Source organism: Rutilus rutilus, assembly GCF_951802725.1.
Source record: "Rutilus rutilus genome assembly, chromosome: 13".
NCBI classification, from domain to species: Eukaryota; Metazoa; Chordata; class Actinopteri; order Cypriniformes; family Leuciscidae; genus Rutilus; species Rutilus rutilus.
The window spans coordinates 36,227,614-36,238,426 of NC_140218.1; positions in this window are offsets into that span (position 1 = coordinate 36,227,614).

The window sequence follows — 10,813 nt, forward strand, 5'->3', positions numbered from 1 at the left end:
GCTGTTCAGTTAAGGTAAAAAAAGTTACTTAGTTCACCTTTAAAGGAGAACTCCGGCGCATAGGTTTAGTACCTATGATCACGTGCGTGAACTCGACAATCGACTACTGTGGACTTCAACCGAAAACAGGAAGAAAATACAGGTATGTGCGCTGGCTGAATAAACATCATTTTTATTAATATCTTTCACATCTACTGCAGTCAGATTCACCCGCATTCACTCCGAAGAAATCACTCATTCACCGATTTTTGTCGTTGTTCTCTGTACTGACAGCACTCCAAATGTACAAAAAAAATGAGCTCAATGTTAAAATTGACCGGAGTTCTCCTTTAATCATAAACAGCTGGGACAAATTAACTTAATGTTAGTAACCATAGAAACGAAGGAGTGGCGGGAAAAGAACAAAGGAAACCAGGAACCAATCAAAACAACCTGAAAATCCAAACATGCACTGACACGTGACAGCGGCGAGAGTGATTCTAAATGTAATGGGTGTTTCAAACTAATTTGACATCTTTCTTTCTTCTGACTTACTTAATCAATCTCACAAGAAAGTTGTGGAAAAACGCTATTGCATATTTTTTTCTTTTGCTATAATAGATTATATATAATTTTTTTTGCTGTCGTCTCCTGTTCACCGCTATGGAAGTTAACCCAACTATGACATCTTCCTCCTCTTCTGAGAACCCCGGAAATGTGAAAAGGGTCCATTAGTTAATGCAGCCTGCACTACCAAGAGATTTATAAGGTTAATGTATAAAGCCATTTTCATTACATTTTAAGCCTCTGTGGCTCAGATAAACAGGAAAGTGTTGTCAAAATACCAGACTGCGTATTTTTACTTATAAATCTGTGGTAATACAGGATAAATGGTTAATGCATCATGAATAAAGCTCATCTTCAGGGAGAAGTTGAGTGAAACTGTGCCAAAACATGCTGTTTAAACATACTCCCTTTATCCCAGAATCATAAAAGAAGATCCCTCTGTGACTTTTCAGGGGTGATTGTGGTTTCCAGGAACCTGAATCCAACCAGACTGATGTGTGATCCCACTAATCTGCCCAGGACTAATCCGCTGTGGAAAAAATGGTATTTAGGCAGATCACATTTCACTGTGGTTGGCATCAGACAGGTCCAAATGGCAGCAAAACCCTGTGTTTGCCAAAAAAGTCAACAGCTGGGCTTTATGTAAACAAAATACTGGGATTAATATACCATGAGATTCTGAATAAATAGGGTGTTGTGGCATACAAATGCTGTAAGATGTCAAACCATGGTGCTCATGGTGCTCATTTTTTTCTGTGTTGACATATTTCTTTTTGAAGCAGGACATCTCACTAGCCAATACACTGTAAAACCCAACAAGTTAAGCTAACTCATTTCATTTGAGGACACATATTACCTCAATTCAATTATGTTTATAAAAAAAAACAATAGTTATGAGTAGGGTTGGGTATCGTTTGAATTTGAACGATTCCGATTCCGATTCCAGTTCCTTGTTTTGATTCCGGTTCCTAACGATTCTCGATTCCGATTCTTTTAAGAGGCAGGGTCAAAAAAGTTTAGATAAATTTTAATTCTATGAACTTTTTACTTTTTATGAACTTTACTATGAATTTCTCACAGGGCTGTTTTCAACTACAATATAAATATCAAATCTATTTTAAACAATTTTTTTTAGGATATTTTAAATGAGCTAGCTAAGGAAATAGTCTGACCTTCTCCATCAATTGCTATTTTCACAGCTAAAATGGGCTATCAGGTAAAATAGGCTAAATAAGGTTGTTTACACTCATGTGTAAATGTGTTTTCATGATTATTATTTTTTTACGTTCGCCGGCATCGTGCGCAGTTTTCAAACGGACGAGCAGAGGACGAGAGAATATGGTTGTAACTTGCAAGATACCGAAGAATAAGAAAACATCATGTAAGTAGGTTTTTAAGGTTTAACGTCAGGGTTGTTTGCTCTGAATATACATTTTATGAATGATTTTCGTCTCATAAAATGTATCGGTTCGCAGTTTAGCATAACAATCCATATATATGCTTACACCTGTGCTAGTAATACACGCATTTACCATGCCGTGTGTACGTTAGCTGCTACAGTTTACAAATGTTTAACTAATGTGGGGAAGTAGGCTACAGCTGTCAGTGTTCAGCGAGTTAACATTTGGCTGTTTGAAATCGATTAACATTATGTAGTTACTTCAGTTCAGAATAGGGCTAGAAATGATCAAATTGGTAACTTAGACAGCGGTTTCTTCTTCCGGTCGGCGGACTGTGAATCGAAACTAGGAATCGAAATTTTAACTTTTGAACGATTCCGGGAAAATCGCAAAGCTAGTCCCGGTTCCAATCGATACTCGATACTCGATACCCAAGCCTAGTTATGAGTACTTTGAACTTATTTTAATTGAGTCCACTAAAATAAGGATATTTCTTAATACACAATTAAACTTTACACTGCATTTAACTTTATATAGCTGAAACTTCTCTATATTGAGAAGAAAAAGTGATATTACAAACTTTAAATGAACTCTTTACTGCTAGCTCACAATACCACACGCAAAGTCAAATCCAATAAGTTAAGCTAACTCATTACATTTGAGGACACTGATTACCTTAATTCATTTAATTTTAGAAACTAAGGGTACATTTACATGACAACGATCTGCTTAAAACGGAGAAGTTTTTCGCATACAGACGACATCATTGTCAACACGATCCCCATTCACACGACTAAAAGCCCTGTATTCTGCTGCCAGGCCATTAGATGGCGATGAAACATTATAGACTGAACACGAAGACTTATCCGTGGCTCCCAGCATGCATTGCGGCATGACATAAATACATAAATAATACAGGTGATTTGTCAATTTTCTTTTATTCTTACTATTTGCTTTTATGTTTGCTGTTTTTGTTAATAATAATGAATAATACAAAACTAATAATAGATCACCTATTTAATCAGAGATTAGGCTCTGCAAAAGTTCAGTGAATCAAGGCACTAATTGATGATTTTCATCATCAGAACACAACCATCGACCTGTTGTGCCGTAACAAATGTATTTTATAAACACACAATTAAGGCAGTCAGAGAAAAACTGATGTAATGAAATCAAGTGTATATAAAGCGAACACTGATCACCATCATGGTGACTTCAAATGAAACTCAATAAATCATCAACATCTAAACCTCTCTTGATTCTCAATAAGAACTGCTGTAGACGTCTGACAGAAATAAAGTCAGTCTGCTTAGTAATAAGTGAAGCTGCTAATGCTGTTTGTGGAGTTGTTTAATCCTGAGATCTTGAGATTTAATGTCTTATTTTATCTTAAATTGATTTAATCTAAGGCTGTGTCTGAAGTCAGTTGTAATTTCTGTGTTTCTCTCTCTCTCTTTTTTTTTTACAGTGTTGATAAGGCTCAGGTGTGGCTCAGTTTTGGGGGTTTCTGGTTTATTTAAGGCTGAGAATCGGTACCAACACTGAAACCTATTCAGGCCCAGTCCAGTTATGGGTTAGTAATTGGCTGAGACTCTTTAATCCAGATGTGGGCCAGATCTGGGCTGACACTATATGTTGCTGTCTGGGATGGGAGTAGATCTAAAAAATAATGTTATAATCAACACTTTTCATGGTTAGTTGTCGGCAGCTGTAATAGTAAGACCGTTGTAAAAAATAGGGTCCTACCTTGACACTGTCTTGTCTGTCTTGTCACTGTTAAATGTTTCCTTATTTGCTTGTGCCTGAACACGTCTCTGTCTTTGTTTGTGTTGGCCATGTGCTCCTCTCGTCCCGCCTCCTTGTTTAGTCTGTTTCTAGTCCTGGTGTTCACCTGTTCCTCATGTGCTCTGCTCCCTTTATATTGAGCTCTTTCCCTCATGTCATTGCTGGATCGTTTCATGTGCCTTGTGGTGTGTTCTTGTTCGCTCGCCTGTGTCTGCCGTTAATCTTAATCTCTTGTTCTAGTCATGTATTTGATTTTACGGTCCCACTTTATATTAAGCGACTTTAAGTATAATGTAGTTACATTGAAAAATATGCACAATGTACTTATTGTGTTCGTGTTGTATTGTAAAACACTTTTGCTGCTGTTGAGGTGTAATACGGGTAAGGTTAGGGACAGGTGTGGTATTACATGCAGGTATTTTTAAAATATAAGTACAATGTAAAAACATGTATGTACACAATAAGTCCATTGTATCATAATTCAATGTAAGTGCACTTAAAGCTAATTGGGACCGATTTTACTTCTAGTGTTTCCTTGTTGCTATTTTGTTGTGTTTTTTCCTCTAGTCTTGTTCTAGTTAGTTATTGCTCATGTGCATTCCAGTCTTGTTTTGTTTTTCTCTTTTTAAGATTTTCATCTACAGTATCTAGTTCCCTGCAAGTTTGTTCTTTTGATTTATTTTTTGTTTGCAAGGTCCAGTTATTTATTTCTAGTTTTCTCTCACACAATGAAACACCATCACTGTTCATTCTGCGTCTGGGTCCTCTCTCTTGCATAATCGTGACAATACTTCATATGCAAAGATGTTACCCAATCACAGCAAAGGGCGTTCACATCAAAGTCTTAAAGAAGACATGTCCTTTTAAACGGCGACATCAAATCAGAGGGCTAAAATCTAAACTAAAAAGTTTTTGATGTAAAAATCATACTGATATTATAAGTGCACCTCAGGAAACCAAAAAAAAAAAAAAAAAAAAAAAAACGCAATTGATGCCCCCTTTAATAATAACAAGAAATAATAGGGGTGTAACAATATATTATGTCACAATATATCGCAATAGAAAAGTGCAACAATATGTATCGTGGACAGTGACAATACGTACTGTGTATAGTTCACCCAAAATAAAAGATTTTAGTGTCAGCACTACATTAAACTACTGTATATAATGTTGAATATAATGTAATGCAATGGGGGAATATTTGTGTAAAAAGTGCCTACATTATTTTAAATAAGTAGTCAGTGACAGAGTCCAAGCATATTTGTCTAAAATAATTCTGTATTTTCATCTTCAGAGTCATGAATATTGCTATTCTGGCGTCTCTATTGTCCTGTGCTTTGGGTTTCCAGCACCAAGTCCAAACCTGTTCATTAACACACTCAATGCAATACCAAATATAGCATTTTAATCAAAAGTGCATTTTTTGTTTACCTTTTATCATATGTCTTGGAGTATCGCGATAATAGCGTATCGTGAGTTCAGTATCGTGATATGTATCGAATCATGACATGAGGGTATCGTTACACCCCTAATAAATAATAATAATTTTTACATAATATTGCTTCAAAAGTGATGAAAAAGAAAACTGAAACTGTGCATCTGCAGTAGCATGTTTCAAAGTCATACAGATCCAGAGCAGGAGGTACTGTACCTCATAAATACAGCATGTTCTTCAGTAAGCACGTGTGTGTCAGTGTGATTAACTCTTACTTGAGTGTGTGAATCTCTTCATTAATGTGAGCGCAGTCAGAGCATCGACTGCAGGCCATATGAGCGTCGCCTGTCCACACGTACGTCATAGTTACACTCTTCACCCTGTGCAATTAACATTTCTGTGCACACACTGGGACATGCAGAGGTCATAGCAGAAGTGCAGGACTTATGAAGGAGTTTTATTCTTAGCGGAAAGCAAAATGCCATCAGAGAGGCCCAATGGAATAAGCCCAGGCCCAGAGACGCCAACTCCATTCACTGGGATTCTGGACCGGCTTCTGCCGCAGTCATTAAAACCATCTGGTGGGAATGAAACACATTTTCCAGATTAAAGACCCTTATATCTCTCCCCCCTCACTGAAGACTGAGCCATTTAGTGGGAGATCTGCGCCAGAGGGCAGCACACAGTACGAAAACAGCAGAGCAAAGGACTGTGATGATTAAAAGGTTCATTGTTTAAAAAGTTTATACAAGTTCAGTCTATAGATTTATTTAGGGAAGTCTGAGAAAATAATAGATGCATCTGATGTTTGTTTAACGGCACACAATCCCAAAAAAACAAGGGAAAGGCATTGTAAAAAATATATATCAGGAATGTTATTTACAGTTATGGTCACGATTTGTGAACAAGAAGTGGATTGTGAGGGCAAGTTGAAATAATTCCTCAAAATGAGAGAATTTGACCACGGATTGTTTTGTAACCGAGGCACGGTGTCAGAGCTTTGAGTTCGCAAAGAAACTTGTGTTGACAGATGAAGCAGTCAGCTGTACTGGGTCTGACAGCAACTGCATCACAATCCTAATGATTTCATGACGCTTGGACTGTGAACAATGGTTTTATATGGATTTTTTTTTTTCTGAAACTCGTGTGCAATAGCGAGCCGGCGTTGATACTGTTTCCTATGCAGTGACTTTAGCCAATCAGAACAGTGGCCATTTACTGACAAAACCTTAAAGGAGCCGCACCTTAAAAACAGATCATTTCAGACAGAGGGTCAGAATGAGGGTTGAAAATAACAGTTTGTCCACATAAATATTTATTTGTGTGTGTGCAAACACTTTATTAGTGAACCTCAAGGACCATATTAATCGAATATATTTTTTTAAATCATGTCATGTCCCCTTTAAAGGTGCAGTGTGTAAATTTTAGCGGCATCTAGTGGTAAGGTTGCGAATTGCAACCAACAGAAGTTACGTCCGACTACGTCTCTGTTCCCTCCTCCAGGGAACGAGGGTTACATGCGTAACCGAGACGTTACTTGTTCATCATTGTGTCAGTGTTTTATTCGCTGACTTTAGCTAGCTTGTTTGCATGAAGAACAACAAAGTGACGAAACGCGTTTGTCCGTTTAGGGCCACTGTAGAAACATGGTGGCGCAAAATGGCTATTTCAATGTAAGGGGACCCGCGGTGTGTGTAGATAGAAATGGCTCATTCTAAGGTAATGAAAACATAACGGTTCATTATGTAAGGTCTTTATACACCACTGAAAACATAGTTACGTATATGATATTGCATTTCTGTCAACAGATCCTCCTAAATATTACACAATGCACCTTTAAAGTGAAGTAGTTATAATAATTAATAAATCTGCATGTTAAGTTAAATGACATTAAGCTATATTATCCAAAATATTAACACATCTAGCCATCACTCTGTCTAACAACTAATGTACAAATAGTATTTTTTTAAAAAGAGAGAGAATTCAGCACTGCTACCGTGGAGTCATACTAAACTGTGCTCAAAAAAGCAAACTAAACAATGTAAATATTTACAGCATAACTTAAAACAGGTTCGGGAAATCTGTCAAAAGAGCCCTTTTTCATATAAAACCTTATTGCCATAAAGCATCTTTATCCTCTGAGAGATAATCTGGTTCATGTGAACACTAATGCAATTCATAATTGGTATGAAAGCAATGAGTTCTAACTCTAGGAGTCAGCAGATATTAATGGCATATAATTGTATCTTTGAATGCTCCCGGTCACAGCTGCTTGCCTTATAAACAGACAAACGCAAGTGTCGTTGTGTACATATACAGTTTTGGTGGTAAATCCAAAGGGCCAAACTCTTTGGGTTGTCCTACTCAATCTTTATTATTACCGAGTTACAGCAGTCATCACAGCTGTCCTAACACAAAATGCAATGCGAAAGGAAACCTGTGAGGAATCAATCTCAGGTTCAGACCAAGCAATCAAACCACTTGTGAAAACAGCCAAAAGGTGCGATCACATTTACCATTGTTTGGCAAATGTTGACTGTCAAAATACAATAATTTCCACAGGAATCCACATGATCGGGAATTTTGATTTTGAATTTTGATCAAAATGGGTTCAAATTGGCTTCGCTATGTTGACCAACAGAAAGCTGTGTGGTTTAAAAGTGACTTCTGTGTGAGCTGTGCTTCATACAGTACATCGCTACACTATTGACAATGGACAATGGCTTTTTTACCCGCAAAATTGTGCTTATGTGGTGCAAATGAACAGCCAGAACACATTAAAAGTTTTGTGTTTTCAGTTAAAACAGTGTCGTGTAGCCTACTGGCCCCTAAGTTAATAACTAATGATCTTTGCAATGATAGTGAATCAAATAAAAACTAATAACTTTATTCCAGAGCTGCTGTAAAGCCAAAACAATCCCTGTTACTGTAATTTCCTATTATCACTGTAAAGCTGCTTTGAAACAATCTATATTGTTAAAAGTGCTATATAAATGAAGGTGACTTGACTTGACTAACGTGGCCACGCCTTAAGAATAGTTGCTGATACAACATTGGAGAGATCACCGTTTTGCATGTTGTTGTTATTGATGGAATTCCCAATGGGTCTATAGTGGGAGCTCCTGGGAAACACTGGTGTGAACGTCCGCCACTGACCACAGAAATCTGGCTGTAAATGTGGTCTGTGGAGCAAAGCTTGACACCACAAGATGAACATAAACACCCCACAGCTGGGGTTTCGGTTGAGCTGTTGGACTGGTGATGGTGGGCCCACTGAGGCTATTCCATGGCTGGAAAATATCGCATGTCTGTCCAGGGCATTGTCTGTCATAACATGATCTGCCCATTACATACTAAGCCATTTACACACACACTCATTATACACAGTTGCTGGTGTTGTTTCAAAACTTTTCATACTGAGATGGTCTCCGTTACAAATATGAGACACGATATCCGAAACACTCCATGTTTACAAACTGAAGGACTGATTGTGTGTGTGTGTGTGTGTGTGTGTGTGTGTGTGTGTGTGTGTGTGTGTGTGTGTGTGTGTGTGTGTGTGTGATGGGAAAAGACTTCAGGAATTAGAAACAAATATACAGTAGACACTTTGACCCCTTAAAAGTCAGGAAAGGGAATCCTAGACAATCCGTATGGAAAGATCCATTTGTAAAGAAACTGTTAAGAGCCCTGTTACATACAGGAAATACCTTCCCAGTTTCACCAAAGAAAGCCCCCCTTCACTCCTGCGCCTGTTGGGACAGATTTGTTCTCCATCACTTCAGGAAAGCTGAGACTGATGTTATCACTAAAATGAGGTATTTTGTAAGAAAGATCTCACTCTTATGTGTCTATCATTGAAAGAAGTGTGATTAAAGTGTGACTAAATCTGGGTTGTTGTTTTTTTGTTTTTTTACTTGAAACTGATTGTTATTTTTAAGTTAATTTTTTTAAATGTACTGTAAAATATAAAAATCATAAATTCATAAAAACAACCTGCTCTAAATAAAGATGTGTGATTTATTATGGTTTAGTAATGTTTCAGTTAGTTGCAGAGCAAACCGAGCCTCATCTGTTTACATCCACTTTGTACAGTTTTACGTCATCAAATTGCTATCGGTTCGTGAAGTCAAATTTTAGATGCATCCGAAATATCATACTTCGTATGTCTGAATTCATGGTACTCATAATAGAGTATGCAAAAAGTACCCAGGTGACCTATACTTCCAGTGAGATCCTGCATGCGATTGAAACTTTACTATCCCATGAGGCCACGGGAGAGGATTTGTGAATGTCAACGCAACTGACGCTGGTAGGTCGCGTGAAAATGACAAAATGGCAAGTCCAGATTACATTCATACTGCACACATTCATACGATATAAGGCATACATTTTAGCAGTCATGAAGTAATTACTTATTCAGAATAAGGGCCTACTCAAGAGAGTATGCAATTTCGAATGCAGCCTTAGCGACGTACCGATCGAGTAAGAATAAGACTATAGAGTAAGACTACCAATCTGAACAAGCAGACGAATCATTTTTATAATCACTTACTGTAATTCATCGGTACTGAATGTTTTTCTCTTTATCAAATAAAACTCGATAAAGCTGTTTTTCAGCATGAGTCCACTCACACAAATGCACACACGTTACTGGATGGAGGAATGCTGTTTATTTTGCATGGATGGTTATTTAAAATTGGATGGTTTTCAAAACCTCTCTAATCCATTTGATTAGCTGAACGCAGTAATCTTTGCAAAGCACAAAGAGCCCTTTCAAAGTTCCTTTCAGCATTAAACACCATACATCCCAGGAATTTTATATTTGTATTTTATTACATTCAGTTTTTCTTGCCAAATATCTGTTATTCTTAAAACATTCCAATTAAATTTGACTTACAGTTTAAAGCTCGTGTAAATTAACAAGTACTTATGATGCATGTTATTCAACTTTTTTTTTTAAAAAGAAGAAAAATCAGCATGTGGATGTTGGGAAGATAACCATGAACCATTAGACTATCAGTTGACTGCAACATCCATCACTCCATCCATTACATACAGGGAGAGACTATGGAGATGATATAGATCTAGAAGTACCTAGTGTCATGAAACTGCTCCAAGACACGAGAATAGAGGATCCAAATGCAGCTTTTAATAAGGAAGGTCGTACAGGCGGGGTCAAACAGGGCAGACAGAGCAATGTAGATCAAACAGCAAGGGTAATCCAGATAACAGGCAGAATTCAGGGCAGGCAGCAATAATCAAAAGTCCAAGAACAGTCCAAGTCAGGCCAGGCAGATAACAATCATACAAATGAGGAAACAGTCCAAGATCAAAAACCAGATAACCAAAACACAGGATAAACGCTCAGAAATGCATTGTGACACAAACAAGACTTCGCGGTGAGTGAATGAATGAACATGGTATAAATGGACTGAGACTAACAGGATGATGAGACACAGGTGAATGCAATCAGTGAATGAGGTACAGGTGAATGTGATTAGTGATGAGTCCGGGCAGTGAGTTATGGGAAATGTAGTTTGTGAGTGATAATAGTCTTATGTGGAGTGCCCTCTGGTGGCTCTCAAGGGCACTCCAGCTGGTGACCGTTACACCTAGAAATCCAGCTAAGCAGAAACATAAAAACACT